This window comes from Pelodiscus sinensis, chromosome 16 (genome assembly GCF_049634645.1).
Source record: "Pelodiscus sinensis isolate JC-2024 chromosome 16, ASM4963464v1, whole genome shotgun sequence".
Lineage (NCBI taxonomy): Eukaryota > Metazoa > Chordata > Testudines > Trionychidae > Pelodiscus > Pelodiscus sinensis.
Genome location: NC_134726.1, coordinates 29,765,074 through 29,782,915, shown reverse-complemented (window position 1 = coordinate 29,782,915; position 17,842 = coordinate 29,765,074). Strand labels below are relative to the sequence as shown.

Below are 17,842 nucleotides of genomic sequence, written 5' to 3'. Positions count from 1 at the left end.
TGCCTTTCTAATCTTGCCCCGCATACCTGTGTTGTTTGCTTATATTCATCCTTTCTAATTTGACAGTTTCCATTTTTTGAGACTCCTTTTTGATTTTTAGATCATGAAAGATCTCCTGGTTAAGACCAGGTAGTCTCTTGCCATACTTTATATCTTTCCTATGCAGTGGAATAGTTTGCTTGTGGGCCCTTAATAATGTCCCTTTGAAAAGCTGCCAACTTTCTTCAGTTGTTTTTCCTCTTAGTCTTGCTTCCCATGGGACCTTACCTACCACCTCTCTGAGTTTACTAACATCTGCTTTCCTGAAATCCATTGTTTCTGTTTTTCTGTTCTCCTTTCTACCATTCCTTAGAATCATGAACTTTATGATTTAATGAGCACTTTCACCCAAGCTGCCTTCCAAATTCAATTTTTCAGCTAGTTCCTCCCTATTTGTTAAAATCAAATCTAGAACAGCTTCCCCCAGTAGCTTTTTTATCCTTCTGAAATACAAAAATGTCTCCAGTGCAGTCCAAGAACATATTGGATAATCTGTGAAGAAATCAAGTTTGTGTTTTCAGAGGTCTGAAACAGGTATCATAACTCTAATACAATTGGTGACACTTTTCAGAAAGTGAACTTTTCAGCTGACAGGATTTCAATGTGAATTAATTATTATGTATAGAATTGTATTTTTCCAAGGGGTATTTTTATCTTATAGAATAATACTGTTTTAATGAATAACAGATCTATGTCCGTATTTTAATCCTTTTCAATTTACATATGCTGTACATGCATGTCTATAAGCCTTATGAATAATTATTTGTTATGATACTAGGGCAATTGAAAGTAATTTGTTTGCATTCAGTATGTGGATTTATATAATTGCAAATAATTCTAGCTGAGTGGCACAAGAGTTTTATGAAATGGAACTTACAATTATGGACTGAAAAATACAAAGTTGGCATCTTCAAGTTTACCCTGAGGAACACAGTAAAATTAGTTTTCCTCTTGGAAATCTTAGTATGATGGCATTAAGGGCATGTAAGTACTAAGCTAGTACATCTCTTCCATTTGCCAGTTATAAAATAAATTACTTAAATTTTGGTGACAGGGTTAGAACAGAAGGCTATAAAAAAAATAGTGGAGGGGCGAAATATAAGCCTCAGACTGAAGAGATCCCAGCCCCCAGAGTAATGGGGAGAGGTTGGTTTAGAACCAACCCAGGCAATTAGGGTCAGTGGAATGCCTGGGACTAACTGACCAGCTTGCAGAGTCAGGCTGGCATAGGCCAATTAGGACACTTGGGGGTAATTAAGAAAAACAGTTCAGACTGGCTATAAAAGAAGCATGCCTGCAGCTGTAGGGTACGTGCAGCTGGGAGGAAGGAGACCACCACCACTGGGAGTAGGAGGAAAGGAGCTCATAACTAGGAAGATGAACAGGAGAGAAGGAAGATGCTAGGGAAAATGCAGGGAAGTAGCCCAGGGCTCTTGGAGCTATATTCTAGCAGGTGTTGGGGATTCACATAAGCAGGCCCCTGGGCTGGAACCTGGAGTAGAGGATAGGCCTGGGTTTCCATCAACACCTACCTCCCCATTTCCACTTGAGTAAAAGGACTGCAGAGTTTATTCTCCGTTTTACTATATGCTGGCCAATGATCAAAAGAGCTCAACAAACAGGAAATTAAAGCCCTGGGTGTGGTGCCTAAAAGTGTGGGCTGCTGTGAGCTTCTGAGGCAAGAAAATCTGCCAAGAATCACAGGACCCACCGAGTTTTTGTAAGAGCCTTATCACATTTCATAGCCAGCTTTTGTACCTAGTCACATCGCTTTCATTAATAAGCCTTAAGTGATATAACCAGATATAATGATCTGTACAGTGAATTTAAAAAGTACCATTGTTACTTCATAGGGTGAGTAATTTTCTTCTTCTTCAATTGAGGTCTCTGTGGTTGCTCCACTGTTGGTGATTGTATAGCAGTGCCCAGTTAATTGGTAGGTGGGTTTCAGCTAATTTTTGTGGGCCGTGGAGAGGACTGCAGTAGCTATTGCAATGTCCATTGTTGAACATGGTGGAATTGCATAGTGCTTCATGCACGTATCTTAAATTGCCAGGTGGCGGCCCAACATATTTCTTGGAGCGAGACTCCCCTGAGGAAGGCAACTGATCTTGCCATTGCTCTAGTGGAATGAGTTTTAGGAGAAGTTGGTAGTGCTCTATTTTGGAGTAATTTTCAGGTGGTAATATAGGATGTTATCAATTTTGATATGCACTGGGAAGAAAGTGATTTTCCCATGGACTTTTCGGCAAGAGAGACAAACAGTCTTTGTGATCATCAAAAAGACTGCATCCTGTCTACATAGAATGCAGTGGACCTTCTCACAACTTGAGTGTGGAATATAGATTTATCCCTGGAGCTATGAGGTTTGGGATAGAAAATGGGAAGGACTATTAGTTCATTAATACCCAAAGTTTGTTCCAAATTTCATAAGGAGGGATGGAATTGTAAAATAATTTTGTGTTTGTGGTAGTTTGTATATAGAGGTGAGACTGAGAGCCGCGAGTTCACTAACCCTCCTTGCAGACATGATTGCCAGCAGGAACAGTGTTTTCATGGTGAGGAAGGTAAGTGATGAAGTTGCCATTGGCTCAAAAAGGTAATTTTGTGAATGAATGGAGAACCAGTTCTAAATCCCACACAGGAGTTACGGATCTACATGGTGGATGAAGGTTCTGCAGGCCCTTTCAAAACCTCTTAGAGATGGAGTGGACAAAATGGAGAACCCCATTATCGGAGGGTGAAAAGCTGTGATCGTGGACAGGTGAACTCAGAATGCTGAAAGTTATACATTTTGTTTCAGGTGCATGATATATTCTGGGATCAAGTGATGCAGAGCCATGGATGGTTGGACTTCCTTCTGGGTGCATCACACCTTAAATTGTTGCCATCTGTACAGGTAAATATTATGTGTAGTTTTTCTGCTGCTCTGAAGTAGTACAGCTTTTACTTGTTGTAAGCACTGCTGCTCTACTTCCAAGAACTAGATAAGTATTAGGACATCAGGTACAGTGTTTGTGGCTGGGGTTGGAGGATCACGACCTTGCTTTGGGAGAGGAGATCTGGGCATGTCAGAAGTGGTTAGGAAGGTTGGTGAGACAATTGATAGAGACATGGAAACCAGGTCTGGCAAGGCCAAACTGGGGCTATCAGAATTACGCAGGCCCTGTCTAGCTGTATCTTCTGGAAGACTCTGTGCATTAGAGGGATAGGAGGAAAGGCATATAAAAGGTGAGTCTTCCATTGGAAGAGCATTGCGTCCCCCAATGAGTTAGGCTCCATGCTTGCTCTCTAACAGTATCAGGGGCATTTGGAATTTTGGCTGGTTGCAAAGAGGTCTATCACGGTTGACCCCAGCATTGGAATAGGTCAAGGGTGACTTGACTGTGCAGTTCCCATTCGTGGTCTGTGACAAAGTGGTGGCTGAGAGTATCGGCCATGATAAGCATGACGCCATGATGATTATCTTGTGGCGGAATACACCAATTCCAGAGCAAAATCGCCTCTGCGCATAGGGATGGTGATCTGGCTCCTCCCTGATGGTTGACGTAGAACACTGTGGTCATTGTCAGTGAGAATGTGCACCGCAGAACCCTGAATATTTGGAAGGAAGCATCTGCACGCATTATGAACTGCTTGTAGTTCAAGCAGGTTGACATGGAGCCTGGACTCATTGTTGGATCACTTCCCTTGTGCATATTATTGTTGGAAGAGGGTGCTTCAGCCTAGAAGTGAGACATCCGTAGTGATTTGTTTGGATGGTTGGTGTCGAGATTGCTGCAGAGATTGTGTGCCTGGGTCCACCATTGGAATAAGGTAAGGACTTTTAGGGGAGGCAAAATGTGTCTGTAAACATGGTGTTTGACTAGGTCTACACTATAGCTTTTTTCTGATTGCTTTTCCAGAAGAGGCTTTTCTGCCATTTGTCCCCATCTAGATGATGCCAAATGGCGGAAAAGCCTCCCTCTTTGGGAGGAGCACTTATTCCTCATAGAACGAGGTATACAGGGCTCCCCGAAAGAGCATTTGCTCTTCTGAAAAAAACCAACTGAAGAGCAAACATGTTCCCTGGACGTGGCACCAGAGGTATCCCGGAAAAACCCCGCAGTCTAAATGTACCCTTTGATTGGAGTATACACCAAGACAATCCAGAGTTAGAAACGTCAAAAACATAGTCAGGCATGTGCAATGATATATGTGGTAGCTGCCATATGTCCCATGAGTTTGAGACCAGTGAAAATGGGAAAGGTTGGGCTGATAGTCACTATTGAAACCAGGCTTTTTATGGTCTGGAAGCATTGATTGGGAAGATAGGTACATGCTGTCATGGAATCTAAGTGAGCCCCTATAAACTCCAGGGATTGTGTGGGGCATAGTCACTATTGAAACCAGGCTTTTCATGGTCTGGAAGCATTGATTGGGAAGATAGGTACATGCTGTCATGGAATTTAAGTGAGCCCCTATAAACTCCAGGGATTGTGTGGGGCATAGAGTGGATTTTTGCTTGTTGATAATGAACCCCAGAGACTGGAGGAAGGCCTTTGTGAATCTGATCATATCCATTGTTGCCTGTTGAGAGGGGCCTCAAATGAGACAACCATCCAAATAGGAAAGATTGTGATGTCTCTTCATTGAAGATGTGCTGCAACTGCCAAGGTCTTGGAAAAGACACTGGTGGCAGAGGAGAGTCCTAACAGGAGGACTCTATATTGGAAATGGTCTTGGAGGTTGAGGACTGCAAACCAGTCCCCTTTGTCCAGTGCCGGGATAATCGTGGCAAGTGTAACCATTTTGAAGTGTTGTTTGTGGAGGTATCTGATCAGCTGGCAGAGGTCTAAGATAGGCCTCCAAACCTCGTTTCTCTTTTTCGTGAGAAAGTAGTTTGAGTAAAATCCTCTCCTTTGGTATTGTTTGGGAGCTCTTTCTATAGCTCCTTTGTTGAGATGCTGGATTTCTTGGCAAAGCAGCATTTTGGGAAATGGGTCCCTGAAAACGGAAGAAGGTGGAAAGGTTGGGGTGATCTATGAGAAAGGGATAGCATATCTGCAGCTGATAATTTCTAAAACCTACCTATCTGTGGTGATTGCTGCCCTTTGGTTGTAGAAAGGGTGTAAGTGGTGGTGGATGTTGTACTCTCCTGGCACTGGTGTAGAAGAGTGGTTTTGCAGACCATCGACCAAATTTTCAAACCTGCTGCGTAAAGGCCTGAGCGGTAGAATAATGTGTGTTTGAGGCTCTTCACCATTCGTTTTGTGGTCAGAAGCAACTTTGGTCAAATGGTCGATGCTGTTGCTGTCTACCAAAAGGTTGTGTCCTTGTGTCTCTGGTAAGGCATATAACACTTCCTTCAGTAAGGTGGAGTATACATCCCTAGGGTATGCAAGATGGTGTGTGAGTCTTTACTCGACTGCAAGGCCTCGTCAGTCTTTGTGGCAAATAATTTGTCCTTGTCAAATTGTAGGTCTTCTACCTTGGCTTGGAGATCTTTAGGGACTCCAGCTACTTGAAGCCAGGATGAATCTCTCATTACTAAGGATGTTGCTATAGCTCTTGCCGTGGTGTCTGCAGCATTGAGAGCCATCTGTAAGGCTGTGAGTGATATAGTATACCCCTCTTTGATAATGGCTTTCAAGATCGGCCTCTTATCTGGAAAGTGTTGCATAGTTCTGTTAGTTTCATATAGTTGTCAAAGACATGATTTGCGAGTAGGGCTATGTACTTAGCTATGTGCAGCTGAAGGGCTGAGGTGTATATTTTACTCCCAAACAACTTCATGTGTTTATGGTCTTTGTCTTATGTATTTGTTTTGTATTGAGGGTTTTTAGTCCTTTTATTTGCAGCATCAACCAATAGAGAGTTGGGTTGAGGGTGTAAGAATAAAAAGTCCATTCCTTTTGATGGAACAAAGTTTTTGGAACAAAGTTAGTTGTGAGGGCTATGGCTGACATTTGTCATACTTTGTCTGCTGCTTTCCATATTGCTTTGTCCAATGGAAGCACAATTTTGGATTTTGTGGAGTGCTGGACTGCTTGGCGGAGATGGAGTTCACCTTTCCAGGAGCGGGAAGGCCTTGTTTGGACACAGACTGGCTAACCTTGTGAGGAGGGCTTTAAACTAGGTTTGTCGGGGGCAGGTGAGCAAAGCCCACAGGTAAGTGCTGAATGTGCGGGACTGGGAGATGGGTTGGAAGTGCGGGGGACTACGGCCTATAATGGCAAGGAGAAAGGAGGGTCAGGGCACAACAGGGAGGCAAGATCAAATCAGTATCTTAGATGCCTATATACAAATGCGAGAAGTATGGGTAATAAGCAGGAAGAACTGGAATTGCTAACCAATAAATACAACTATGATATCATTGGTATTACAGAAACCTGGTGGGATGGGACGCATGATTGGAATATTGGTATGGAAGGGTACGGCTTGCTCAGGAAGGACAGACAGGGGAAAAAAGGGAGGAGGGGTTGCCTTGTATATTAAAAATGTACACACTTGGACTGAAGTGGAGATGAACGTAGGAGATAGCTGTGTAGAGAGTCTCTGGGTTAAGCTAAAAGGGGTAAAAAACGAGGGTGATATCATGCTAGGAGTCTACTACAGGCCACCTAGCCAGGTGGAAGGAGGTGGATGAGGCCTTTTTTAAACAATTAACAAAACTATCCAAAGCCCAAGATTTGGTGGTGATGGGGGACTTCAACTATCCAGACATATGTTGGGAAACTAACACAGCGAGGCACAGGCTATCCAATAAGTTTCTGGACTGCATTGGAGACAACTTTCTGTTTCAGAAGGTTGAAAAAGCTACCAGAGGAGAAGCTGTTCTGGATTTGGTTTTAACAAATAGGGAGGAACTAGTTGAGAACTTGAAAGTGGAAGACAGTATAGGGGACAGTGATCACGAAATAATAGAGTTCATGATCTTAAGGAAAGGTAGAAGGGAGACCAGCACAATTGAGGTAATGGATTTCAGGAAGGCAGATTTTGATAAGCTCAGAGAACTTGTAGGTAAGGTCCCATGGGAAGCAAGACTGAAGGGAAAAACAACTGAGGAGAGTTGGAAGTATTTCAAAGAGACGTTGTTAAGGGCCCAAAAGCAAACAATTCCGCTGTGTAGGAAAGATAGAAAATATGGCAAAAGACCAGCTTGGCTTAACAAGGAGATCTTGCACGATCTCAAAATAAAAAAGGAGTCATATAAAAAATGGAAACTAGGACAACTAACAAAGGATGAATATAGGCAAGCAACACGGGAATGCAGGGGCAAGATTAGAAAGGCAAAGGCACAAAATGAGATCAAACTAGCTACAGGCATAAAGGGAAACAAGAAGACCTTTTATAAATACATTAAAAGCAAGAGGAAGACCAAGGACAGGGTAGCCCCACTGCTTAGTGAGGAGGGAGAAGCAGTAACAGGGAACTTGGAAATGGCGGAGATGCTCAATGACTTGTTTCGGTCTTCACCGAGAAGTCTGGAGGTGTGCCTAACGTAGTGAATACAAGCAGAGAGAGGGTAAGTTTAGAAGATAGGATACACAAAGAACAAGTTAAAAATCACTTAGGAAAGTTAGATGTCAGCAAGTCACCAGGTCCTGATGAAATGCATCCCAGGATACTCAAGGAGCTGATAGAGGAGGTATCTGAGCCTTTAGCTATGATCTTTAAAAAATCATGGCAGACAGGGGAGATTCCAGAAGACTGGAAAAAGGCAAATATTGTGCCCATCTATAAAAAGGGGAATAAGAACAACCCAGGAAACTACAGACCGGTCAGTTTAACATCTGTCCCAGGGAAGATAATGGAGCAGGTAATTAAGGAAATCATATGCAAACACTTGGAAGGTAATAAAGTGATAGGGAATAGCCAGCATGGGTTTGTGAAGAACAAGTCATGCCAAACTAATCTGATAGCTTTCTTTGATAAGATAACGAGCCTTGTGGATAAGGGAGAAGCGGTGGATGTCATATACCTAGACTTTAGTAAGGCATTTGATACGGTCTCGCATGATATTCTTATTGATAAACTAGGCAAATATAACTTAGATAGGGCCACGATAAGGTGGGTGCATAATTGGCTGGATAACCGTAGTCAGAGAGTTGTTGTTAACGGTTCTAAATCCTGCTGGAAAGGGATAACAAGTGGAGTTCCTCAAGGGTCTGTTTTGGGACCCGTACTGTTCAATATCTTCATCAATGATGTAGATATTGGGATAGAGAGTACGCTTATTAAGTTTGCAGATGATACCAAACTGGGTGGGATTGCAACTTCTTTGGAGGATAGGGACATAATTCAAAATGACCTTAGCAAGTTAGAGAAATGGTCAGAGGTAAACAGGATGAGGTTTAATAAAGAGAAATACAAAGTGCTTCACTTAGGAAGGAACAATCAGTTCCATACATACAAGATGGGAAGCGACTGTCTAGGAAGGAGCATGGCAGAAAGGCATCTAGGGGTCATAGTGGACCACAAGTTGAATATGAGTCAACAGTGTGATGCTGTTGCAAAAAAAGCAAATATGATTCTAGGTTGTATCAACAGGTGTGTTGTAAGCAAAACTCGTGAAGTCATTCTGCCGCTCTACTCTGCACTAGTTAGGCCTCAGCTGGAGTACTGTGTCCAGTTCTGGGCACCACATTTCAAGAAAGATGTGGAGAAATTGGAAAGGGTACAGAGAAGAGCGACAAGAATGATTAAAGGTTTAGAGAACATGACCTATGAAGCCAGGCTTCATGAACTGGGCTTGTTTAGTTTGGAAAAAAGAAGATTAAGGGGGGACATGATAGCGGTTTTCAAATATCTAAAAGGGTGTCACAAGGAGGAAGGCGAAAATTTGTTCCTCTTGGTTTCTGAGGACAGGACAAGGAGTAATGGGCTTAAAGTGCAGCAGGGGAGGTTTAGATTGGACATTAGGAAAAAATTCCTAACTGTCAGGGTGGTCAAATATTGGAATAAATTGCCAAGGGAGGTGGTGGAATCTCCCTCTCTGGAGATATTTAAGAACAGGTTAGATAGACATCTGTCAGGGATGGTGTAGACGGAGCTTGATCCTGCCTTGAGGGCGGGGGGCTGGACTCTATGACCTCTCGAGGTCCCTTCCAGTCCTATTATTCTATGATTCTATGATTCTGGAGGTTTTTTAAAAGCTTGTGCTGCTTTTCCTGTACTTCTGATAGCACAACCTCCTCACAGACAGCAACCCTTTTGAATAGATCTTGAAACTGTTTTAGGTCATCACTAGGTGAGGGATCCTCTAGGATAACTGCTTCGTCAGGTGCAGAAGTTGAGTTATCATTGGGTGGCATTCTCCAATTGTTGGATGCTTGGGTCATCCACAATCTGCCCCTCCTCAGAGTCCATGTCCTCGGTTGGAGGGGGCGATAAATCTGAGTCTGTAGATGGTAGTGATCTCTGCATGGGTATGAGAGGGGCAGTGGAACTGTGTTGTGGTGCCCAATAATAACAATAGGGGGACCAGCGACTATGATGCTGAGGATAGTACAGCCAATCGGGGTGGCAAGGAGGGTATTGGTAGTGCTGTAGTCAGGGTGCTGTGTATGATGCAGGTGCTCTCTGAGGATGATGTGTGAGAAGAAAACACTCCTTGCATCCCCCTGGTAGCCACTATATTGTAATAAAATAGGTGAGTGTGGTGAGGGAGAAGAACCCCTCATTGATGAAGGGAAGCTAGAGTGATGATGTGCCAAGGACTGGCGCGGGGATCTAGTTTTCAATCCCCTGTCAGCTACAGATGCAGGGTACTTTTTGTTGCACATTGGGGAGTGGCAGAGGCTTGATGTTCTATGCTATGGTGCTGAATCGGACTGTGCCACTGGTGGAGGCATCGGTGCCCATGGAGCCCTGGATGACCTGGGGCTAGGTTGTGCAGTTAGAGGCTGGATGGAATTCATCCTGGTTTTCCTCAGTGCTGGAGGTAAACGCCATGTCGGGAGCTCGCAGGATGCTGGGGATGGTGTTGTTGCTGGCAGTGCTGTGGGTCTCATCAGTACCTTTGTTGTTTTGGGGCCCTTGATAGGTGCCCTTTTTGGTGGCTGGGAAGTTGGCTTCATGAGCTCAAGATTTATCAATTCCCAAAGTGTCTGGTTCATCTCCCATACTGATTTGCAGAGGGAGACAGTGCGCTGGTGAAGGTTTCATTTTTTAGCACACCTTTTGCGGTGGAAGGCTTGAGAGTTTCCCCTGAGGGGAAGTCGCATCAGAGCCATTATTGCCCCCTTTATCTGGGTGAGGGTCTAGCACTTTATCAAATAGCAGCTTTCGCATTCTGACCATTCTATCCTTGAGAGCTCTTGCTGTAAGACTATGGCAATAAACACATTTCTGGGTAATGTGTCTTGCCCGGACAGCATGTACATTCACTGTGGCCATCACACTGGCATAGAGTTCTTGCATTTTTCACATTTTTTGAAGCTGGGAGAGACTGGCATTGAGTCGGTTGGTGGACTGTGCTGCTTGTTGCTGTAGTTTGGCAATGCCTATATTTCTTATTATATAATTTATAATAAGTTTTTTACACTATTAACTACATTTCTCCTGTCACTTCTGTGAAGGAGAGACATTGGAACTCCATCCACAGCCAAAGGTGGCGAAGAAGGAACTGAGAGGAGTCGGGATGTGCATGCTAATTTCAAAGGCAGGAATAACTTGTGCCTCTTGTGCATGCGCAGCCTGACTGGACACTTCTGTAAAAGTCTCCAATCCACAGCACCGGGACATGCTTTACACCAACAGTGGAGCACCCACGGGAACATCACTTGAACACCTATTACAAATATTGCAATAACTGAGACGTGTAGAACCAGTCTAGTTTACTAAACTTATCACAACTATGCATATTAGATCAAATAGTATTTCTGCATATTTACATAAGTGCATTAGGTTGTATAGATGATGCTATAGTTCTACTTGACTGAATTCTCATACCATGGGGTAAAGACAGTTTCTTTGAGTTTAATGCTTTGAAAATGTATCCCTGTTCCAGCTGGAAATAAGTGATCTTGACACATTATTACCTTTGACATTACGATGAAATGTTTCTAAAAGAGCATAAATCTTTCTAAATTCAGTTGTCTTTTTGATATGTACCTTCACCTCCCTAAGAACTAGCCTGTGCCATAATTTCTTCTTTCATAAGTTGGACAGAAGGAAGTCAACACTAGCTGTTGTAATCTTTCAAATATTTTAAGACTAAATGAAGGTGAAATTCCTAGAATTATTTTCTGATCATCTAAATTACCATCCCCTCTGATCTGTAAATTATCCTGCCTGATATTACAGCAATGAGTAAAAGCAATTTAAATGGAAGATATATTCTAATTAACATTAAAAGCTCAAATGGTTAACTCATAATAGCCTGAAGAACCAAATTCAGTGTCCAAATTAAACATCTTCTAATTTGTGAGGGTTTTAATCCATTTGATGCTTTTAGATATCATTACTATGTGGACATACCAAATAGTTAATGTAATTGTCGAGTGCAAATATACTGTGCAATGGCAATACCTGCACATGATCAAGGAAGTTCCTCAATGCCAACTGGCAGGGTGCACAGCATACTATAAATCACATCGAGCCTGGCACACACATTGCTCAAACATAGTGTTATCATAATCTAAAAGTTGTCATGTAAGTTATCATATGCAGTCCAGTATCTCACTGGTCATGAATACTGTTGTGTGATACATGAACAGACAATGTATACTGAATTATAGATCTATCCTGGAAATATGTTCTGTAACCAGTTAGGGCTCCCGGAGGGACTCCTCTGCCTCCAGGTCAGTGGGCGGTCACTATGCCCCACTATTGTGCGCACTAACACAAACCCCAAGTCAGTAGTCCAAGCCCGGATCTTGGGCAGGCAACAACAAAGAGAAGCCAATTACTAGTCCTGTGACCCTGGCCTTTGTTTCAGGAGGGGCAACAGGCAACCAGTCAGTTCAGAAGCCCTGGCCCTGATTCATGGCTGGCAGCAATCAAGTACAGTTAGTTCAGGAGTCCCATAGCCCAGGCCTTCTTTCAGGGCTACAAACAATACACAGTAATGAGCCCTGGCCTAGGGCAGGGCAGCAAATAAACATATCTATAAACAGCAGTTCATTAGCCCAGGCCTTGTTTCAGGCGGGGCAGCAAACAAACACTTGTAGAGAGCCCTGGCCCTAGGCCAGAGCGGGGCAACAAATACAGTTAGTTCAATGGCCCTGACCCTGCTTCAGGGTGGGCAGCCAGCAAACTCAGTTATTTCAGGAGTTCAGTAACCCAGGCCTTATTCCAAGTGGGGCAATGAACAGACACAGTCTAGGATCCCATCCCTGATTCAGGGTGGGGCAGCAAACAATACAGTTATTTCAGAGGCCCTGGCCTGGTCAGAGAGGGACAGCAAAGAAACACAGGGGGAAACAGAAGGTCTGTAGCCCAGGCCCTAGGTTAGGGCGGGGCAGTAAACAAACAAAGATAAACAGGTAAATAATTTGTCTCTTAGCTCAGGAGACGTGCAGGCAATTCACTTGTGGTGGCAGAGAGGGGAAGACTACCACCCAGTAGGTTGGTGGCAGGGGGGATGCAGGCCCACCCACTCCACTGCATCCCAGCCCAGAGCCCTAATAGCAGCAGCACAGTCTGCTGCTGGGTCAGCGGGGATCCAGCCCACAACATGCTGACCCAGGCATGCTTAATTGTTGTCAGTACTCTCTGGGCCACTTCCCTTCTCCTCCTTAGCATACACCTGGATGTTAAGCCAGTCTCTCAGGAGTTCAAGGGTTGTCAGGTTCAGCTGGGGTCTGGGTGGTCCTGGTGCCTTGCAGGTCCAGCAGTCCCAGCCAGTCCTAAGGCGCAGGGCTGTTCAGGCATTCAGGACTGTTCAGGCATTCAGGCCAGTCCCTTGGGTCAGGCATGGCTGATTGTCCAGGCCAGTGTTCCGGTGAGAGCAAGCTCAGGGGTTCAGGTCCATTCTCCTCATCAAGCACACCTGGTAGTCCAGGCCAAACCTCAGCCTTCCAGGCAGGGAGCACCAGACAAACATCTGGTACCTTTGGAGGCTGGGGCCAGACTGAGCTCTCAGGCTGGACTTTTATAGTCCTGGCTTCCGGTCAGGTGACTGGGAGGGGTTAAGATCTGCCCAAAATGGCACCCAGAGGGGCTCCTCCACCTCTAGCTCAGTGGGTGTCCTTAAATAGGCCCCAGTAGAGTTCTTAAATGGTATTTTGTAAGCACTGAATAAATCCTGCCAGTCCTAGCCAAAGGAATGTTTTCCCAGTATGTCTCATGTAAAGCAAGCCAGGTAACACCTCATAAGACAATGAAAATACATTTACATAAAAAGCAAATAAAGCCATCAAGCTCAACAACTGGGAGGGGAGAGATTGCCCAATGATTATGATGGGGAATGTAGCTTACACCTCAGGGAAGCATTCCTTGTTCTTGAAACAGAGGCCATAGGTTTGGGGAAAATACAAGCAAAGGCAGAAAGCCATTTTGGCTTCTATCACCTCGGGGACACAAGAAGAGCCAGAGCTCTTGTAAACTGAGAGAGTGAATCCTTCAGACAAGAGAGTTGAAGATTCTTGGAACTGACTATAGGTGATAAAGCTGCTTAGACAATTATCTTAACTTGCTGAAGTTAAGTTTTAGTCACTAGTAAATGTGTTTTATTTTGTTTGTAACTAAGTGCTGTGATGAAACAGAAGTGTGGGTCTTCAGCTAAACTCACGGGCTGATATGTACTCTATCTCTCTGGAAGTAGCAAACTTAATTACTTCGGTGGGGTAAAACATGAGACTGGACACTGCAAGGGAGTGGTTTTTGGGAGTTGCGGAACTGGAAGGGCTCTTGGTGATGCCCTGCAAGAAGTAACTAGGCTGGTGGAGGCCAAAATGAGGCTAGTATGCTGTGAGTGTGCTCCTGGTGTCCGGGCTCTGAGCCAAAGTTTCACAGCACAGAAACATCAAGAGTTACACAGGAGGTGGTGACAGAGTCACTCATCCATCTGGGTGAACTCCCAAAGTATCACGCAGAACTCGTAACATATTAACACTCACCCCTAAGAAATATCCATCCTAAGTATAAATTTATATCTTAAACTGTCTGCTTTTTTGGATTAATCTATTTTTTCCAATAGACCCACCCAATGCACAGACTTCAGAATAATTTGAGTTGGTGTTTTAATTAGATTAATGAAACAGAATTGTAGTACTCTTTCTCATATATCAGGGTATGTGAAATGTGACCAGCCATTTAATGGTGTCAGCATCAGCTAAGTAGAGAGCCTGCTGTCAAAGTAAGTCAGTGGGCACTTATCAAGGATATGTGACATAATCTGAAGTTGACTGCAGCTGAATCACAGGTTATTAGAAAAAAAAGCATTTGAAGAGATTGGCCATACAATTACCCTGTCCTTTTTAAAAACATTTCAGAGATGATCGTAGGTTCCCTGGCAGATCAAAGCCTGGTGGACAAATATTTGGGTTAATGATGAGAGAGTGATTAACAACTGTTGTTGCTGACCACTCGGTTGCATCAAGCACATTTCACTGCCTTGTCTTGTGGTAACATAAATTACCATAAAGGGCATCTAGAAGACTGGTGAGCCGGCAGGTGGTTGAAGAGGTCTGCATACAAAATTGGGTCACTGTTCTCTCAGATCTTGGCTAGCAACAAGACAGACACTTTCTCACAGTGAATACTGGATGGCATTGTGTTACCATGTGTAAGCAGGCTCAGAATCAATGCTTCCATTACAGCCAGCTGGAATGGGAAAGGAATCCTGGGTGTGGTTATGCTCACTCAGTTGCTTAGACCTGCTAGGTATTCAACTGTTGTTATGTAGATACAGTTCACACTGGAATGGGAAAGAAATCCTGGGTGTGGTTATGTACATACAGTTCATTCAGTTGCTTAGGCCTGCTAGATATTCAATTTTAGAATGGTATTTTGCCTATTGTAATCAATTTAGCTGTTGTGGGGTCACAAACCATGTTAACCCTAAATGCAGGAATTGTAAGATATAACCGCCAATGTTTGTAGTTATTGGGAATGCAGAAAAGCAGACTGTGTTTAACTCATCTCAAAGTAGAGAAACTGTCAGTGTAAAGAATCTTGGATGAACAAGGCTTCCCCTTCCAAACTCAGTGAAGTCAACTTGGGGGGAAGGGCAGAGCTCTGAACCAGCAGGCTACATGCCCTCCAGGGGCATAAGTAGGGCCCTATTTCCTTCCTCCTACCTCCGTCCTAATGATAGAACTAAAACAGACTCCATAAGGTGTTATTCCAGTGGATGCTGGAATCTTTTGGCTGGACTGTAATGTGGGCCAAGAGCTGAAATCACGGAGAAGCTGAAATCACTTAATCCATCACAAAGCCAGAAGCAACAGCTGGTGGGGAGGCTGGTGGGAGTAGCTCCAAGCGACCAGCCGGCAGCTGGTGGGAGTGGCCAACAGGCGGCCAGCAGGAGTAGCATCGAGTAGCCAGCAGGCAGCTGGTGGGAAAGGCCGATAGGCAGCCAGTGGGAGTGGTCAGCAGGCAGCCAGCAGGAGCAGTGGCTGACAGGGTAACTGGCAGAAGCGGCCAGCAGCCGGCCAGTGGGAGCAGTGGCAGACAGCTGGTGGGGGCAGCAGCAGGGAACATGGCAAGGCAGCTGGCGGGAGTGGCTGGCAGGTGGCCAGCAGGTGCAGCACGTAGGTGGTACTATCACATGCTCAATGAGGGGAGACGTCATGAGGATGTATCTATGGACTCTGGGTCTGCACTGACTGGAGAGAGCCATGAGTGAGGTGTTTGAAGTTTGGGGGAAACCACACTGTATGAGTTGGGGGTTAAACTAAAGATCTTTAAGCAAAAGACTCTGCCCTGTGGACCCCGGGGATGGTACCTTGCTTACGGGTTTTCTTTGTTTATGTTATGGGTTTTCATTGTTTATGTGTGTCCCAGTTGGGTGATAATAGATTACTGTTATTAAAAGTTTCTTCTCTACACTCAGACTCTGTGCTCACGAGTGGGGAAGCATTTCCTCCCAGAAGCGCCCAGGACTGTTGTGTGAATTTCCCAGGTTAGTCGGTGGAGGCTCAAGTCAGTTCTTTGTTGGATGGATGAAAAGGAACCCCTTGATATTGACCCCAGCTCTGGCTGCTGCTGGTGCTACCCGGCAGAAGGGTTATACAAGTATAGTGAAACCTTTGTTATCTTGCACTCTGTTAACCAGAAAATTTTGTTAACCGGCTTTTCCCCCAGCCACAATACTGTCACATCTTCAGGCACACAGACCTGGCTTGGTTTACCATGATTGGCTTAACAATTTTTTTTTATTTAAGAAGTACTAATTATCTTTAACTCAAAATAGAAATGTGAGACCAACTGCCTCATACTACAAAACTACCAAAATTAAAAACTTGAGTTTTACTATTATTGTCCATTGGTTTATCCTAGGTTAATGGGACCCTCGGATAACTGGAATTTTTAGATAACCGGAACGCCCTAATCCCCAAATGTGCCAGATAACACAGGTTTTACTGTATTAGTTGCCATAGCAATGAAGTTGCCCATAAAGTCCAGATAGCATTACACATAGCCTTGTCTACATCATCCAGTCTTGTATGAAATGAGCAACACCAGACAGGGGCACAGTACTCTGCTGTTGAAGAGCAGAGGACAAGGCCTGATGTTCTGTGTGTGTGTCCACATGCTTGCACAGTAGTTTGAACCAGCCAATTTTCTGAACAGGTTATTCCAAGTGCTGATTATGGCTGTTGTCTTCCTCAAGTGGCCTAACCAATATCATGTCAAGATAAGCCAGGTTTACATCATGCTTCAATTGTTAGCCACTGAAAAAAATAATAATGGACTTTCCACTAACCAGGTACATTTTAATGGTGTCTGAATAAATAATGTGTCCTAATTCAGCATTTCCTGGTTATATGGTAGATTTCTGTACCAGGTCTTTGGGTCTACATGGAAACTACCTTTATTAGGTATATTTTTCAACTTTTTTTTTTAGACTGTGAAGAAAACATGTGGAAACAATCAGGTAACTGGAACAATCAGATAATTGGACCAATTTTGAGATAATGTATTTAATACCAGAAAACCATGGCTCCTCTTTTGTTCGTAAAAGAGAGCAATTATTCTAATTATTTCAAACGTCCTACCCTTTTAACTATATTAAATGACTATGAACTTAAATGACTATGAACTTAATATTATATCTTAATATTATATCATAAGTAGGGCCCTACCAAATTCAGAGTCCATTTTGGTTAATTTCTCAGTCATGGCATTTTAAAAATAATAAATTTATTATTTAAATATCAAATTTCATGTGTTGTAATTGTATGGGTTCTAATCCAAAAAAAGGAGTTGTGTGGAGTTGCAAGGTTACTTTGGGGGAGCATCCAGTATTGCTATCTTCATGCACTGTTGCATGCTACATCACTGTCTTCAGAGGTAGACAGCTAAAGAGTGGCAGCTGCTGGCCAGAAGCCCAGTTCTGAAGGCAGAGCCAACTACACCATTGGTGCAGAAAAAAGGACGGTAAAGTATGATATTGTTGCCCTTACTTTCGCACTGTTGCCTGCAGATGTGGACCTTCAGTCAGCATCCGCGATCTCCGGCTACCCAACAATGAAGGTAGTACAGAAGTAAGGGTGGCAATACTGTGATCCCCACAAAATAACCTTCTGAGCCCCTGCAAACACCTTTTGGGTCAGGACCCCCAATTTGCGAAACACTCCCACTTTCATGTCTCTCCCATGAAATCTGTATAGTATAGGGTGAAAGCACACAAAAGATCAGATTCCTTGGGGGC

General features: G+C 43.8%; 1 protein-coding gene and 1 long non-coding RNA gene across 8 annotated transcripts in view; one reads left to right on the top strand and one right to left on the bottom strand.

The window, feature by feature from the left end:
- The window catches only part of SDK1 (sidekick cell adhesion molecule 1), an 855,588-nt gene that overhangs the window by 674,222 nt on the left and 163,524 nt on the right, over nt 1–17,842 (bottom strand). The gene's annotated exons all lie outside the window — the stretch shown is intronic.
- On the top strand, nt 1,772–10,738 carry LOC142818625 (uncharacterized). The gene is made up of 4 exons (XR_012896186.1): nt 1,772–1,893; nt 2,513–2,606; nt 2,843–2,938; nt 10,602–10,738. It is a non-coding gene; the product is annotated as an uncharacterized LOC142818625 (long non-coding RNA).